The sequence below is a fragment of the Canis lupus genome, chromosome 14, assembly GCF_048164855.1.
Source record: "Canis lupus baileyi chromosome 14, mCanLup2.hap1, whole genome shotgun sequence".
Classification (NCBI taxonomy): Eukaryota; Metazoa; Chordata; class Mammalia; order Carnivora; family Canidae; genus Canis; species Canis lupus.
The window spans coordinates 6,796,921-6,815,467 of record NC_132851.1 but is presented as its reverse complement, the minus strand read 5'-3'; the positions used below and the strand labels follow the sequence as shown (position 1 = coordinate 6,815,467).

Here is an 18,547-nt window from a genome sequence, read left to right as displayed (position 1 = left end):
TAATAAATAATCTTAATCATTACAAAAGCAATAAATCAGATGTCAAGACATAGTAATTGGGCCATACACCAAATATTTAAGGAGCTATCTCTAAGTGAAAGGAGTCTTTCCTTTATATGTGTAAATTTTCTAAATCGATACAATGAGCATGGTACTTTAAAAATACATAATCATCTGGAATTCCTATTTTTTAATCTATCCAGATCAAAGTATCTAAAATAAAAAGTGTTTAAAAATCGCTCTCATAAAGCCTACACTAGACTGTTATTCTGAAATATGACAACTGAGATAATCCCTTAAGACATATATATTTCAGATTCTTGATCACAGAGAGGAAAAAACAGCAGGAAGCTGTACTCCGTTAAATTAAGCCAGATAGTATAAAAAGCTCATGACCAATAATTTGGAACAGCTGCAACTGAGTCACTGCGCTAAATTTTAAAACCAACCTAACTTTGCCCAACAAATTCCAAAACACATTTAAGAATTTAAAGATACAGACAGCAATTTTGGTTGTTGGTTTGTTTTCATAGGTCTTTGGTTTGCATTTTTATTGTTGTTTTATTTGTTTGTTTGTGAGCAACACAAGTCAAGCTGCTAACCAATTCCTACTTGATGTAAAGAGTATATCTATATTTATTAACAGAAAATAGACCAAAAATTTTAAAAACCTAAGTATGGTATCTGAGGTTTAATTTTTCATTAAGGAATTTGACAAAGTGAATGAATCTTGAAATTAACTTATTTTTAAAATTTAAAACATCTTAAATTTCATGATTATCCCCAGATATGGACATATAGCCTTATCACTTTATATGTAAAACACCTAAATTATTATACAAGCTACCTTACCATCCCTCTTGATTCAAAGAGTAAACAAATCAATCTTTGATCTGTGTATTCAGCAACATTTAAGAATTTACTTAAATATTAGGGGTGGTGGAAGGGGAGGAGGGCAGGGGGTGGGGGTGAATGGGTGACAGGCACTGAGGGGGGCACTTGACGGGATGAGCACTGGGTGTTATTCTGTATGTTGGCAAAGTGAACACCAATAAAAAATAAATTTATTATTAAAAAAAGAATTTACTTAAATATTGCCTTCAGAGTGCAGTCTTTTCTGAAGATTTTTACATAAAGGTCACATGTTTTCAGTTTCAAGTATTTTAGTTAGGTAGATACAGATAAGATGAAATCTAAATTTGCCTTTTCATCCTTTAATGTAACTATAATTCTAGTAAAGAATCTATGTTGGAAGATAATTTTCTATGGTCTCTCATTTCTGCATGTCTTGTGAGCAGAGGCATGGACTTATTCTTCTATACAGTCTTCTCAAGGATGTTTGTACAGAGAACACCTGGAAGTTAAGATCTGCCTCCAATGCCAAGGGCAGATTTGCTTACAGCCTTGGAAGATAAAGATAATGTCTCCTTCTAGAGCAAAGGGTAGGCTTACTACATGTTACAAAAGATCTGGGGTCCCTAGGTTCAGAAATCTTCTCCCAGGTATAATCTGGCCCACTGTGCGGGGAACAGGAGTAAAAAAGAATTGGCACAGATGATGATACTCTGGCTGCTGCTATTGGAATAAGTAACAACTAAAAAAAAAAAACAAAACAAAACAAAAAAAAAAGGAATAAGTAACAACTATCTCTGACCCAAAGTCTCATATCTTCTACCAGCACCCATAAAACTGTGGCAGGCTAACTTGTAAATAGGGTAAAATCCCAGACCTTTCACAGTTCTTGATAATCTAATGAATCAACATAATTCAGTAAGTGCTTACTAATTATCTTCTATGTACTTAGCACTATTAAGATACCTTTTGAACTAAGTTTTTACTTCCAAAAATCAAAGTTTCTCAGTTCTGCTCCACTTTCTTCAGGATTCAATGCCATCTGTCCTGAGGAGTTATACCATAGCATTTGTACATATCTTGATTACAATTATAATCACTGTTCATTTCTCTGTCTCCTTTATTAGACTGTAGCATTGAGTCTTTAGAATGTGCCCAAGTACTTTATAAGAACTTAAATGTATTCTCTTATTTAAACCACACACAGGGGATCCCTGGGTGGCTCAGCGGTTTAGTGCCTGCCTTCGGTTCAAGGTGTGATCCTGGAGTCCCAGGATGGAGTCCCATGTCAGGCTCCCTGCATGGAGCCTGCTTCTCCCTCTGCCTGTGTCTCTGCCTCTCTCTCTCTTTCTCTGTGTCTCTCATGAATAAATAAATAAGATCTTTAAAAATAAAATAAAATAAACCACACACACACACACACAAATCCTTTAAGGTAAGTATTATGAACTAATTGTATAAATGAGGAAAATGACTTAGATTAAGACAAAGACCATGCCTTCTATTCCTCAGTGGATGGCAAAAATGTTGTCACATAGTGAAGGTAAATGATAGAGCAATAAATAGATCAATGAATTAATCAATCAATTATTTGTTTTTTGGGTTTTATTTTTTTAGTCTATTGGCCACATTTTAGGCTTTCCTTTGGCAGACCTCTTACTGTCTTTTCAAAACTACAATTCAAAAATACATTAACTCAAGGTCTGATCAGTGTACATCTTGAGATCATCTTACAATTTCTATATACTGTACTATACTATATTCTTTCCTATTACTTTTTCTTAGGTCCATGGAGACTCTTGAAGCTTCCTCTACCATAAAGCACATCAACAAAAAAATAAACTTTAAATATTTTTCTTATGTAAAATCTCTCTTCAATCTCCTATCCAAAGAAGTGCCCTTGTGTGTTTTACTAAGGCAAAGTCAACAGAACTGCCTCCTAGAGCTTAACAACCAAAATAGCGATCAGGATATTTTCTGCAGTTCCATGCCCAGAAAAGAACTTCAGATCAAACACATTTGGGCTTCCCAATAAAACACCGTATGAAGCTGAAGTGAGAGGTGTTTTATTATTGGTCTTTCCTCCTCTTGCTATATCTATTTATGTCAACTGTATTATAAGAGTCAAGTATTGACAGACTAGGCTTTTAATCTACTACTTACAACTTTGATTTACTTTATCTGAGTTTCATCTATAAAATAAAAAAGTAGTACCTCACTCCCAGATGTTTTGCTGTAAATTTAATAAATTAAATAAATAAGTTTTTAAAGTGTGGCAAAGATTTATTAGGAAACATTAATTATGGTGAATAAAAAGCCATGAAGAGAAGAACTGAGATCTCCAATTTCTGGCACTGTGCCTACGACACTAGTTAGAAGCTAATAAACATTAGGGATGTCCCAAGGAGAATCTTACGTAAGTCCCAATCTTATCCAACCAGGACAACTCCAAATACTGAAATGATGATGATATGTGTGAAACACCTAGCCAGTGTCTGAGACTCTATACATTTTAGTTCCTTCCTAAACTTTGCTCTCTGAGCCTTTTCACATTCTCTCCCTCACTCAGCTTACAGTATTCAGAAATTGTTCTACTCATCTTGTCACATTGAGTACCTGAAAGCCTAACTCTTGCTAAACCTATCATTAATCAAAATGCACCAAATTGTTGCCTATTTGGCATGAACGGAAAGTGTAGAGGACCAGATAGCCAAGATTCACCACTGGCTCCTGGAATCTTGCCAAAGAGTAATGTTGAAAGCTGACAAAGCTCTGTGGGTACTCAGAGCAGTTCTTTTGGCTGCGATCACCTCAATGATAGAGTTAAACATTATAATATTAAAATCCTGGAGAAATATTTTTTTTTCCTGGAGAAATATTTGAGCCTGATATGCTACTTAGGAATAAATAATCACACTTATGAACAAGGCTCTTGGAAGTTTCTAATATTAGAGTCAAAAGTTTAGAATATGGGTGCAGATAAGGCTTTTCAGGCAGTGTAGCTAGCTCATTGCTATACTATATAGAAGTAATTAAGGATGAACTGGTAAACTACACTAGAAAGGAGAAGGAAGCATTTATACTACCCCTCCACATCTAGTCTACTTCTACTAGCCTAATCTCTAGATAGACTGTGATCTCATAATGCTAGGATAAGATTTCATTGGGAGAAAAGAGCTCTGACATTCAGAACTAAAGATGAAGATAGTTGTTCTAGTTCTAGTCCATAGTTTACAGTTGTTTCTGGCTGGTCCATACTTTGCAAAAGATGCCAAAAATTATGTGATAATGTTGAGATCATGTATAATTACATTCGTAAGTTGGAAACAATTTACATTCAAAGTTTCCTCCAAAAAATCCTTTAGCCAGAAGGAGGTAATAGTAAAATGGACTTCCAAGCTAAAGAGAAAAAAATTCCTCTTGATCACACAAAGGAGAAAACCAACACAAGGTACAGATTTCAAGTTAGTATCTACTGGTATTTACTTGCCTGACTGAAAGCAAACCTTTTCTGTAAAATGCCAGATGGGAAATATTTTAGGTTGTGTTGGGTCTGAGATAGGCAAACTACAGGACTCCATTTAAATCTGCTTTTGCATCTTTTCCTGCTTCTATTCTTGCTAGGACCCACACCCCCACACCACTTTAACACGCCTTGTAATACAGGATGCCTGGGTGGCTCAGTGGCTGGGTGTCTGCCTTTGGCTCAGGTTGTGATCCTGGAGTCCCAGGATCCAGTTCTGCATTGGGTTCCCTGCATGGAGCCTGCTTCTCCCTCTGCCTGTGTCTCTGCCTCTCTCTCTCAATCTCTCTCTCTCTCTCTGTGTCTCTCATGAATAAATAAAATCTTTTTAAAAAAAAATGCCTTGTAATGCAAATAGCATACCTCCTAAGGAACAGGAGTTAATGATTTCTCTAGAATAGATAATATCTAAGGAAGGACCAGGTGAGAATGACTGGATGAAGCCATCATATGAGTATTCCTGGCTCCACCCGGGCCCTTGTCTGTTGTAACCAGTTCCTGGATGCTGAGAGGACACATACACCAGACCACCATCCTCGAAAAAACAAAAACAAAAAACCCGGACCCTGAACAATGATGAAACCATGCTTCTTTCCTTTCCCAGTCTCCCGGAGGCTCTGTCTATATCTGCTCTCTCTCCATATTCAATAAATTCTGCTCTCACTTCCTGCTTACTTGTGTTTGATTTCTATCCTATGCAAAGCCAAGACCTCCTCTGACTGGTCCTGTGGGACCCTCCTGGTCCCTGGACCTGGCCTGCCAGCATCAGGCCAAAAGGCAAAATTAAGAATAATATGTACTACTAATATAAGAGAGAAAATACATTTCCACAAATTTCTTATTGACAAAATTCAAATAATTGAGTGTAATAATATAGGTCCATTAGTAAGAATGTAACGGAATTCTTTTGGGGTAGTATAATATCTTTGCTGAGTTGGGATTCAAAGTTAGAACTCCAAATTGTTCAAATCAAATGCAAATGTTCTTCATTAATGCTGATCAGTAATATGATTTCATGAATTTCAACTTAGAAATGTCTTGGGGTGTGGGGATCCCTGGGTAGCTCTGTGGTTTAGTGCCTGCATTTGGCCCAGGGCATGATCCTGAGATCCCAGGAGCGAGTCCCACGTGGAGCTCCCTGCATGGAGCCTCTGCCTGTGTTTCTGCCTCTCTCTCTCTCTCTCTCTCTGTCTCTGTCTCTCTCTCTGTCTCTCATGAATAAATAAATAAAATATTACAAAAAATGTCTTGGGGTGTCTGGGTGGCTCAGTCAGTTAAGTGTCTGCCTTTGGCTCAGGTCATAATCTTGGAGTCCTGGGATCAAGGGCTCCCTGCTTGGTGGGGAGTCTGCTTCTTCCTCTCCCTTTGCCCCTCCCCCTTTGTGCTCGTGCTCTCTCTCTCAAATAAATATTTATAAAAAAATTTTTAAAAAAGAAATGTCTTCTCATACAGATAAGAAGTTCCAAGTAGTGATACCAAGCACATGCATCACTTAGAGGACACTTCTAGAGTTGAATTATATTCTTCTCCTGGTGTTTGTCTTTTAGCATGCCATTACATTGCTGATTGCGGTTGAGCAGTAGTTCTTTAACTGCACAATTAAATGGATTTTTTAAATACATAATATTTTTATTTTGCATTTGCATCAAAGTCTGAAAAATGCTATTGGAACCATAGTTTGAGCTGAGAAAATACATTCACTGAAAATTGTGTAGGATTAGAGACCTTGCTACTTATTTTAATTTTGACAGCATGAGAAGCATATAAAGCAGATGAAATTATTCATGATAAAAATAAGTGGTCATTGAAGTTAAAATGACTTTACCACAGTATAAGTTCCACAAATAAGCATACATTTGCTTTGTAATTATAAGTTGAACTCAGAAATGATCAATACAAAAACAAATTTCCAAAGCCATTCAATGTTCAAGAACACTGGTTAAGGGTATTTTTCTTATGCAAAGACAGTTCAATGTTGGCCCTGAGTTCAAAAACCTGTATAAAATTTTACCACTTCTAAACCATCAAACTTCTATGTAAGAGACCAAGTCATGATATTCAGTTTCTATTTCTGATGAAAAATACATAGAACTGATGGTTAAATTCACAAGAGGGAATGGTTTACTTTTGACAATACCAATTCAATAATCCATGATAATTCAAAGTATTTCCTACAAAGTACTAACCATGACACAATGGCTAACTAATAATTCAAAGTATTTCCTACAAAGTACTAACCATAACACAATGACTAACCATGAGTTTTAAATAATTTATACTTTCACAAGGTTTGAAAATGTGTCCAACCTCGTCTTTTTCTACTCCATACATATTTTTGTCATCATCAATCTTAACACATCTTAGCCAATTCCATTTCAAGTTGTACTGAATTTCCTCAAATTCTTTGAAATGTTCTTGCCTCTAGTTGTTCCACACTGACTTCTTATTAGAAGAAGAACCTTATTCTTCAGTCACTTCAAACTCAGTATTGACTCCTCAAATAAACAAAAACAGAGCATTATCCAGAACATCTGTCAACTGAGCAAAAGCCATAGAAAACCACTCAAAATCATTAGCCTTGTTTTTTAATTGACTGTAAGATGTTGTTCCTAATGTCCTCAACTCTGAGAAACCATTCTCATGGAGAAGCTTAATAGTCTTCAACAAGTTTATTTTCTCTGGACACATTTTTTCATCTGCTACAATAAAATGTGATTTAATTAACTTATCATGGTAAATGGACTGGCTAACAGATGAGCCAGTTGGCAACTTTCTTTGATTGAAGCCTCATTTTCATTTTTTACTTTTGTTAAGAAATTCTGCTATAATGAATACTCCATTTTAAATTTCTAATTTTCCCTAATGGGAATATTGTGTTGGGTACTTAGTATGGTGACATCAATATATATTGTATTCTTTTAGTGTAACTACAGTGTCAACACATAATAAACACAATGCTTTGTTATCTAATTGGCTAACAATCCAACACTGCACTGTGTTTTAAAAGCATACTTGAAGTCTACTTTTCTTGTTTTGACATGATGAGTATACCACTGGTAAGTAAAAAATAAAACAAATAAATATCACAGTACAGCAGTATGCATGGCACCCAAAATGCTGTTCAGTTTTAATTGCATCACTGCAATTTGTAGTGAATCAAGCAGTAGTTCAAAGTGAAAGAGTGCCACATACGGTCTCTGTCCCAACTGCTCAACTCCACAATGGGCAACGAACTAAAGGTAGACCAGACTGCCTCTCTATTGGTAAATGTAAACCTTAAGTGGAAAATAATGATGCTGAGCCATACAAACAGCAAATAGCACTTTAAGCAGGCCATTCATTAGTTTCTACAAACTAGCGATCCAGATTTACTCCAATTTCTTATCCAGAGACTAGATAGTTCATATTTCTGAGCACTATCCAATATCCTTATAATAAATGTGTTTTCTCTTAAGTGAACCAGGGACCATTTTGTTGCTTAAAATTAATATACCCTAATGATAAATCTAACTTTCAAAGGTTTTCAATCAGTCTTTCTAACCTTTCTTACAACTAGAAGAAAATGAAAAAAAGCATCTTGCATTACTCAGAAAAATTGCAAAATGTTCCTTTTCTCTATTATGATTCAAGAATGAGTATTTTATAACTTCTCTCTGTGCTTGTCTTTTTTGGCTTTCAGTTCCATTCCTGCCCTTCCATGCTCTCCTTTGATTTCAGGGGGCTAGAACCCTATACAGACTACATTTCTCATGATGTACAGTAAGCCACTCTCTTGATGGCTGGTTTCTAATTAAGTTCTGCTACTGGGACATACTGGAAAATTAGATGGCAGGGGAAGAGAAACCGTTTTATTTTTTTTCTTTCTCTTTCTAGTTCCTGCAGGGGTAGAAACAAATATTCTAGGGAGCTCAGCAAGATTAATCATGGGCTCTGGATCCAGGAGTAGTAGCAGCAGCAGCACAAGCACCAGCAACAAGAGTGACTACAGGCTCCAGCATCCTCCGAGGTGAGTCCAGCATCCTCCACAAGACTACAGCCTTTCTACATCATTAGAAGTACAGGCTCCTGGGCTCCAAGGGTAACCTCCCCTGCTGCACTTCAAAAACCCCACCATCACTTACCCCACATCATACCGCTCAATCTATCTCTTTTAAATTGTCATTATATTTATAATAAAACCAAATTCTCTGCTGTGTCATGTAAGTCCCTCTCTACTCTAGCTCCTACCTACTAATCCATCCTCAACTTATCTAATTTCCTTATTCAACACAGACATAAGGAAAATAACTAATGGTCACAGAATGACTCATTCCTACCTGATCATATATACACAAACACGCACACATACACAAAAGTATGTATACATGCACAAAGTCCCTTTCAGTCCTTGGGCAAGATCCTCCTACAGAACCTATGTTCCACACATACTTTCTTGTCTCATGCCCTCCCTCTTCTTCCAGAAAAGTGGCTGGAATCAAAGTCAATCACATCTTCCTTCAGCAAATAACAGGTGGACAGTGAGTTGATACTCAATCTAAAATTGAGGGTGGAACATGCACAGTTTGGCAAGGAATACATTAACTTAAAATACTAGAGATTCAAGATATCCATTCTTTCACCTCTATAATGAAGAGTAAACCATTTCTCAGGCACTTTCCCCATCTTTCTCTCTCTCATACAACCACATACAGAGCATATCTTGATTTTTGGCTACACCAAAATGACTAATTCGGATTTACCTACAAGGTCAGATTTTAAAGTATTTCTAATACAGGGATTCCAGGGAAGTTGGCAGAACAGGAAGATTTTAGCCTCACTTCATTCCAAAGATAGACCAGATAACATCCACATGACTGTAAATAACCCAGAAAACAACCTGAAGACTGGTAAAATGACTCTCCACAGCTAATAGTAGAGAAGAGGCCACACTGAATTTTAAATAATGGTCATAAAAATACTCACTAGACTTCAGAGAGGAGGACTTCATGATACCATCAACAAAGAGATAGAAAACATAAAAAATAACCAATCAGAGATGAAGAACTCAATAATTGAAATTAAAAATACAGTAGAGGGAATAAATGGTAGAGGAAGTAGAAGAATGGATCTGTGACTTGGAGGACAAAATAATGGAAAGCAATCAAGCTGAACAGGGCAAAGATAAAGAGCAATAAAAAATGAATCAGATTAAGGGCATTAAGCATAATAACATTTGCATTGCAGATCCCCGAGGGGGAAGAGAGAGAAAAGGGGACAGAAAATATATCTGAAGAAATAGTAACTGAAAACATCTAGGGAAGGAAACAGGAATCCAGATCCTGAAGGCATCCAGAAGGCACAGAAAGCCCCCAACAAAATCAGTCCAAGATGATCCACACCAAGACACATAGTAACTAAAGTGGCAAAAGTAGTGATAAACTGAATTTTAAACGTGGCGAAAGCAAAGAAAATAGCTACAAAAAAGGGAAACTCAGTAAGGCTATCAGCTTATTTTTCAGCAGAAACTTTGCAGGCCAGAAGTGGCATGATATGTTTAAAGTGCTGAGAGGAAAAAGAAAAAAATCAACCAAGAATTCTCTATCTATCTAACAGAATAGGAAAGATAGAGAGTTTCCCAGACCAACAAAAGTTAAAGGGATTCATGACCACTATACCAGCCCTACAAGAAATGTTAAAGGGGACTCTGAGTAGAGAAGAAAGACCATACGCAAGAGTAAGAAAAGTAGGTAGCACAAAAATAATAAAGCTAAGCATATCTATAAAAATCAATAAAAGTTTCACAAAATAGAAGCATGGAAAATATCACATTATATACCTAAAACAAGAGGGAGAGGAGTAAAAATTTAGTGCTTTTAGAATGGGTTCGAACTTAAGCTACCATCAAATTTATATAAACTATTATATGCATGTTAAATGTAAACCTAAATGGTTATCACAAATCAAAAACTGATTAACAAATAAGCAAAAAATAAAGAGAAAGGAATCCAAATACATCACTAAAGAAAGCCAGCAAACCATGAGAGAAGAGAGCAAAAGAGAAGGAACAGAAGAGAACTATAAAAACAACTATAAAACAAGTAACAAAATGGTAAAGTATATACATATCAATAATTACTTGGAATGTTGGAATGTAAATGGAATAAGTGCTCCAATCAAAAGATAGAGTGATGAAATGGATAAAAAAGCAAGACTCATATATATGCTACCTATAAGAGACTCATTTCAGACCTACAGACCTGCAGATTGAAAGTAAGGGGATGGAGAAACATTTATCATGCAAATGGATTTCAAAATAAAGCAGAGCAGCAATACATACATTGGACAAACTAAACTTTAAAACAAAGACTATAACAAGAAACAAAGAAGGGTACTATATAATCATAAAGGGGACAATCCAACAAGAAGATATAACAATTGTTAATATTTAGCACCCAGCCCCCAAATACACAAAGCAGCTAATAACAAACATAAAGTAAATAATTGATAGTAATACAGCAATAGTAGTGGACTTTAACACTCCACTTACATCAATGGACAGATAATCCAAACAGAAAATCAACAAGAAAACAGTGGCTTTGAATGACACATTGGACCAGATGGACCTAACAGATATATTCAGAACATTCCATCCTAAAACAGCAGAATGCACATTCTTTTCAAGTGCACATGAAACCTTCTCCAGAACAGATTACATGTCAGGCCAGAATGCAAGTCTCAACAAATTCAAAAAGAGTGAAGTTGTCATGCATCATTTCCAACCACAATTTTATGAAAACTAAAAATTAACTACAAGAGGGCAGCCCAGGTGGCTCAGTGATTTAGCGCCACCTTCAGCCCAGGGCGTCATCCTGGAGTCCCAGGATCAAGTCCCACGTCGGGCTCCCTGCTGGAGCCTGCTTCTCCCTCTGCCTGTGTCTCTGCCTCTTTCTTTCTCTCTGTGTCTCTCATGAATAAATAAATAAAATCTTTAAAAAAAATTAACTACAAGGCAAAATGTGGAAAGACCACAAATACATGGAGGTTAAGTAACATGCCACTAAACAATGAATAGGTCAACTAAGAATCAAACAGGAAATTTAAAAATACATGGAGACAAATGAAAATGAAACATAATGGTCCAAAGTCTTTGGGATGCAGCAAAAACTGTTCTAAGAGGAAAGTTTATAGTAATGTAGCTCTACCTCAAGAACCAAAAAAAAAAAAAAAAAAAAAAAAATCTCAAATAAACAACTAACTTTACACCTAAAGGAGTTTGAAAAAAGAACAAACAAAACCTAAAACCAGCAGAATGAAGAAAATAAATACTAAAGCAGAAATAAGTGAAACAACAACAACAATTAACAGAACAGATCAATAAAACCAGGAGCTGGTTCTTTGAGATCAACAAAATTGATAAATCCCTAGCCAAATGCATCAAAAAGAGAGAGAGAGAGAAAAGGGGACTCAAATAAAATCAGAAATTAAAGAGGGAGAATAGCTGACACAACAGAAATGCAAAGGATTATGAGAGAATATTATGAAAAACTATATGCCAACAAATTTGACAACCTAGAAGAAATGAATATAAAAAAAAATAAAAAAATAAAAAAAATAAAAAAAGAAATGGATAAATTCCTAGAAATATATAACCTCCCAAAACTGAATCAGGAAGAAAGATAATTTGAACAGACCAATTACCAGCAATGAAATCACATCAGTAATTTAAAAACTCCCAACACATGAAGGTCCAGGGCCACATGACTTCACAGGTGAAGTCTACCAAACATTTAAAGAAGAGTTAAAAGTACTCTTTTCAAAGTATTCCAAAAAATAGGAGTGTATGGAAAGTTTCCAAATTCATGAGACCAGCATTATTACCCTGATATGAAAACCAGATAAAAACACTACCAAAAAAAAAAAAAAAAAAGAGGGAGAACTACGGGTCAATATCTCTGAACGTAGATACAAAAATCCTCAACAAAATGCTCAACATTAAAAAAAATCATTCACCACAGTCAAGTGGGATTTATTCCTGGAAGCGAGAGTCATTCCTTATTTGCAAATCAAACATGATAAATTACATCAACAAAACGAAGTTTGATAAAAACCATATGATCATTTCAATAGATGCAGAAGAAGCATTCAACAAAGTACAACATCTATTCATAATAAAAACCCTCAACAAAGCAGCTTTAGAGAAAACATACCTCAACATAATACAGGCCATATTTTAAAAACCCACAGCTAACATCATACTCAATGGTGAAAAACTGAGAGCTTTTCCCCTAATGTCAGGATTAAGACACAGATGTCGACTCTCTGCACTTTTATTCAGCATAGTACTGGAAGCCCTAGCCACAACAACAATCAGACAACAGAAGGAAAAGGCATCCAAACTACTAAGGAAGAAATAAAATATTCACTATTTGCTGATGACATTATATACAGAAAACCCTAAAGACTTCACCAAAAAACAACTGGAACTGATAAATGAATAAAGTCCCAAGATACCAAATAAATATACAGAAACCCACTGCACTTCTATACTCTAATAATGAAGTCGTAGAAAGAGGAATTAGGAAAACAATCCCATTTACAATTACACCAAAACTAATAAAATATCTAGGAAGAAACTTAACCATGGAGGTAAAAGACCTGTACTCTGAAAACTATAAAACATTGATGAAAGAAATTGAAGACAACACAAATGGAAAGATATCCCATGCTTATGGATTATAAGAATATTGTTAAGATGTCCATACCACCCAAAGCAATCTAAACATTTAATACAATCCCTATCAAAATACCAACAGCATTTTTCACAGAACTAGAATATATAATACAAAATTTTATGGGACCATAAAATATCCTGAATAGTCAAAGCAATATTGAGAAAGAAGAACAAAACTGGAGTATCACAATCCCTGATTTCAAGATATACTAGAAAGCTATAGTACTCAAAGCAGTAATGGTACTGGCACAAAACAGACGACCCACAGATCAACAGAACCGAATAGAGAGCTCAGAATGATAATGGTCAATTCTCCCACAAAGGAGGCAAGAATATGCAATGGGGAAAAGGCAGTCTCTCAACAAATGGTGATAGGAAAACTGGACACTACATGCAAAAGAATGAAACTGGACCACATTCTTAACACCATACACAAAAATAAATTCAAAATGGACTAAAGACCTAAATGTGAAACCTGAGACCACAAAAATCCTGGAAGAGAGTACAGGCAGTAATTTCTCTAACATCAGCCATAGCAACATTTTTCTAGATATGTCTCTGAAGCCAAGGGAAACAAAAGCAAAAATAAACTTTTAGTATTACATCAAAATAAAAAGTCCTGCACCGCAAAGGAAACAATCCACAAAACTAAAAGACAACTACTGAATGGGAAAAGATATTTGCAAATGGCGTATCCAGTAAGGGACTGGTATCCAAAATACATAAAGAACTTGTACAACTCAACACCAAAAAACAAATAATCCAATTAAAAAATGGGCAGAGGATATGAACAGAGATTTCTCCAAAGAAGACTTACAGATGGCCAACAAACATGTGAAAAGATACTCAACATCATTCATCATCAGGGAAATTCAAATAAAAACCACATGAGATATCATGTTACACTTGTCAGAATGGCTAAAAGCAACAACACAAGAAACAAATGTTGGCAAAGATGTGGAAAAAAGAAACACTTGTGCACTGTTGGGAATGCAAACTGGTGCAGCTACTGTGGAAAACAGTATGGAGGTTCTTCAAAAATGGAAATACTATATGATCAAATGATTCCATTACTATTTGCCAAAAGGAAAAAAAAAACACTAATTTGAAAAGATATATGCACCGCTATGCTTACTGCAGCATTATTTACAATAGTCAAGATATGGAAGCAACCCAAGCATCCATCAATAGATGAACCGATAAAGAAGTTGTGGTATATATATACACAATGGAATACTGAGGCACCTGGGTGGCTCAACAGGTTAAGTGTCTACCTTCAGCTTAAGTCATGATCCCAGGGTTCTGGGATCAAAGCCCCCATCAGGCTCCCTGCTCAGTGCAGAGCCTGCTCCTCCTCCTGACTATGCTCTCTCTCTCTCGCTCTCTCTGGCTATCTCTCTTTCTCAAATAAATAAATAAAATCTTTTAAAAAAAATTTTAAGTTATCTTTTAAAAAAAAGGAATATTATTCAGCCATATAAAGAATGAAATTTACCCATCTGCAACAACATGGATGGACCCAGAGCATATAACGTAATGGGAAATAAGTTAGAGAAAAAAATATACCATATGAATTCACTCATATATGGAATTTAAAAAACTAAACAAAGGAACAAAGGAAAAACAGGCTCTTAGAGAACAAACTGATGGTTACCTGAAGTGGCTGAACAGATATATAGGTAAAGGGGATAAAGATTATACTTATCATAACAAGAAGTATTGGCAAGAATATATAGAAACCTTCATGCACTGTTGGTAGGAATGTAAATTGTTATAGCTACTATGGAAAACAGTATGGAGGTTCCTCAAAAAAATAAAATAAAAATAGAAATATCATATGACCTAGTAAGTCCACTACTGGATATTTACCCAAATGAAAACACTAACTTGAAAAGATACATGCACCCCTATGTTTATTACAATTTCATTTACAATAGTGAAGACACAGAAGCAACCTAAGTATCCATCAGTAGACAAATGAATGAAGAAAATGTGGTGTATATATATACAATGGAATATTACACAGCCATAAAAAAGGATGAGATTAGCCATTTGGGACAGCATGGATGGGCCTAGAGGATATTATGTTAAGTTAAATAAGTCAGACTGAGAAAGGCAAATACTATATGATTCCATTCATAAGTGGAATCTAAAAAATAAAAAACAAACAAAAAGCAGAATCAACACTATAAATAAACTGAAGGTTGCCAGAGGATAGCAACTGGAAGACTAGGCAAAATGGGTGAAAGGGAAAGGAAGATACAGGCTTCCAGTTATGGAAGAGTAAAAGTCATGGGAGTAAAAAGCAGAGCATAGGGATCCCTGGGTGGTGCAGCAGTTTAGCGCCTGCCTTTGGCCCAGGGCACAATCCTGGAGACCCGGGATCGAATCCCACATCGGGCTCCCGGTGCATGGAGCCTGCTTCTCCCTCTGCCTGTGTCTCTGCCTCTCTCTCTCTCTCTCTGTGTGTGACTATCATAAATAAATAAAAATAAAAATAAAAAAAAAGCAGAGCATAAGGAATATAGTCAATGATATCCTAAAAGCGATTTAGTGGGACAGACGGTAACTCTACTTGTGGTGAATATAGCATAATGTATAAAATTGTCAAATCATTAATTGAAATTAATGTAACATTGTGTGTCAACTATACTACTAAAAAAAAAGTACACTTATTTTGTACTTTTTGTTGTACACCAACAGTATACAAAGTGTCTTTTTTCTTCACATCCTCACCAACACTTATTTCTCTTTGATTTTAGCCACTCTGACAAGTGTGAGGTCATATCTCATTGTGGTCTTGATTTGCATTTCCCCGATGATTAATGATGAAGAGCATGTCTTCATGTACCTGTTACCCAGCTATATGTCTTTTTAATAATAATGTTCATTCAGATTTTCAGGCATACCTCTTTTTTAAGATTTTATTTATTTATTTAAGAGAGAGCGCAATGGAGAGGGGCAGAGGGGCAGAGGGAGAGGGAGAGGGAGAAGCAGACTCCCCAATGCGTAAGGAGCCCAACACAAGACTCGATCCCAGAACCCTGAGATCATGATCTGAGCCGAAGGCAGATACTAAACTGATTGAGACACCCAGGCACCCCCAGGAGTACCTTTTTTTTTTATTATGCTTCACTTTATTGCCCCTCACAGATAATGTATTTTTTACAAATTTAAGGTTTGTGACAACCTGCATCAATCAATTCTATTGGTGCCATTTTCCAATAGCATTTGTTCACTTCATGTCTCTGTGTCACATTTTGGTCTCACAATATTTCAAACTTATTAGTCTAATTAATAAGCCTACAATGGCCTCTACTGTTTCAAGTGAAAGGAAAGTTACACATCTCTCACTTTAAATTAAAAGCTAGAAATGATTAGGCTTAGGGAAAGGAAGACATGTCAAAATATCTGAGATTGGCCACAAAGTAGGCCTCTTGTGCCAAGTTAGCCAAATTGTGAATGCAAATAAAACATTCCTGAAGGAAATTGTTACTCCAGCGAACACAAAAATGGTAAGAAAGTGAAACAGCTTTATTGTTGATATGGAAAAAATTTTAGTGGCCTTGACAGAAGATGAAACTAACATTCCCATAAGCCAAAGCCTACCTAACCCAGAGCAAGGCCCTCACTCTCTTCAATTCTTTGAAGGCAGAATGGTGAGGGAACTGCAGAGGAAAAGTCTGAAGCTAGCATTATAATTAAGAGGTTGGGTCATGAAGTTTAAGTAAAGAAACTGCTCCATAACAAAAAAATGCAAGGTAAAGCAGCAAGTACTGATATAGAAGCTACAAGTTACTGAGAAGATCTAGCTAAATAATTAATGAAGGTGGCTACACTACACAACATATTTTGTGGATGAAACAGCCTTATATTTAAAGAAGATGCCATGTAGGACTTTCATAGCCAGAGAGTCAATGCTTGGCTTCAAAGCTTCAAATGGCAAGCTAACACTTTGTTAGGGACTAACACAACTGACTTTAAGTTGAAGCCAAAGTTCATTTACCACTCAAAAAATCCTAAGGCCCTCAAGAATTATGCTAAATCTATTCTGTCCATGATAAAAAATGGAACAAGAAAAACTGGATGACAGCACATCTGTTGACAATAGGATTTACTACACATTTTAAGCCCATATTTGAGTCCCACTGCTCAACAAAAAAAGATTCTTTTCAAATATTACAGTTCACTGACAATGTACCTGATCACCCGAGAGCTCTAATACAAATGTACAAGATTAACATCATTTTCATACCCGCTACCACAATATCCCCCCCACTTCACTCCCATGCTCTCTCTCTCTGAAATAAGTAAATAAATCTTTCAAAAAAAGAAATACATTCTATATAAGGCTACAGTTGCCATAAATAGGCAGCTATTCTGACACATTACTCTACCTATTATTACAGCAAGCTGCTGATGGATCTAGACAAAATAAATTAAAAACCTTCTGTAAAAGATTTGCCATTCTAGATGCCATTACAAACATTTGTGACTCATGGGAAGAGGTCAAAATATCAACATGAACAGGAGTTTGGAAGAAGTAGATTCCAGCTGTCATGGATGACTTTGAAGGGCTAAAGACGTCACTGGAGGAAGTAACTGCAGATGTGGTGGAAATAGCAAGAGAACTAGAATTAGAAGTGGAGTCTGAAGATGAGACTGAAATGCTGCAATCTCGTGATAAACTTGAATGGATGAGGAGTCACTTCTTTTGAATGAGCAAAGAAATTGGTTTCTTGAGAAGGAATCTACTCCTAGTGAAGATGTCGTGAAGATTGTTGAAGTGACAACAAAAAATTCAGATTATTACATAAACTTAGTTGATTAAAGCATTAAGAGGTTTGAAAGAACTGACCTCAATTTTGAAAGAAATACTAGTATGAGTAAAATGCTATGGAACAGCATCACATGCTACAGAGAAGTTGTTCGTGAAGAGACAATCAATGTGGCAAACTGAATTCATTGTTGACTTATTTCAAGAAACTGCCAATTACCCCAACCTTTAGCAACCACCACTCTGACCAGTGCGAAGCCGTCAACAGAGAGGCAAGACCCTCTATCAGCAAAAAGATTAGAACTCACTGAAAGCTTAGATGATGGTTAGCATTTTTTAATAATATTTTTTCAATTAAGACATGTACATTGTTTTTCGTAGACAAAATGCTATCACACACTTAACAGACTACAGTGTAGTATAGACATAATTTTTATATGTACTGGGAAACCAAAAAATTCATTTGACTCACATTACTGTAACAATTCACTTTACTGCAGGGTCTGGAATGGAACCTGCAGTATTTCTGAGATATGCCTGTACTATTCTAAAGTTCTGTGACATTATACCCCTTCATACCTTTACCTTGAAGCTCTTTAAATAAGGTGTCCTTAATTCCTCCATTAATTCATTACTGAGCTCCTACTACATGCCAGGCACTGTGATAACTTCAAAAAAGTAATAG

General features: G+C 35.9%; 1 protein-coding gene and 1 long non-coding RNA gene across 41 annotated transcripts in view; one reads left to right on the top strand and one right to left on the bottom strand.

The window, feature by feature from the left end:
* RIMS2 (regulating synaptic membrane exocytosis 2) overlaps nt 1-18,547 on the bottom strand; it is a 581,405-nt gene that overhangs the window by 538,713 nt on the left and 24,145 nt on the right. The window lies entirely within an intron of this gene.
* The window catches only part of LOC140603675 (uncharacterized), a 32,985-nt gene that overhangs the window by 8,901 nt on the left and 5,537 nt on the right, over nt 1-18,547 (top strand). For 2 of the 3 annotated variants that reach the window (XR_012006625.1, XR_012006623.1), the window contains exon 2: nt 8,249-8,381. This is a non-coding gene — a long non-coding RNA (uncharacterized lncRNA). Of the gene's footprint in view, nt 1-1,298; nt 1,443-8,248; nt 8,382-18,547 lie in introns of all 3 variants that reach the window. The other variant, XR_012006624.1, reaches the window with a different exon arrangement.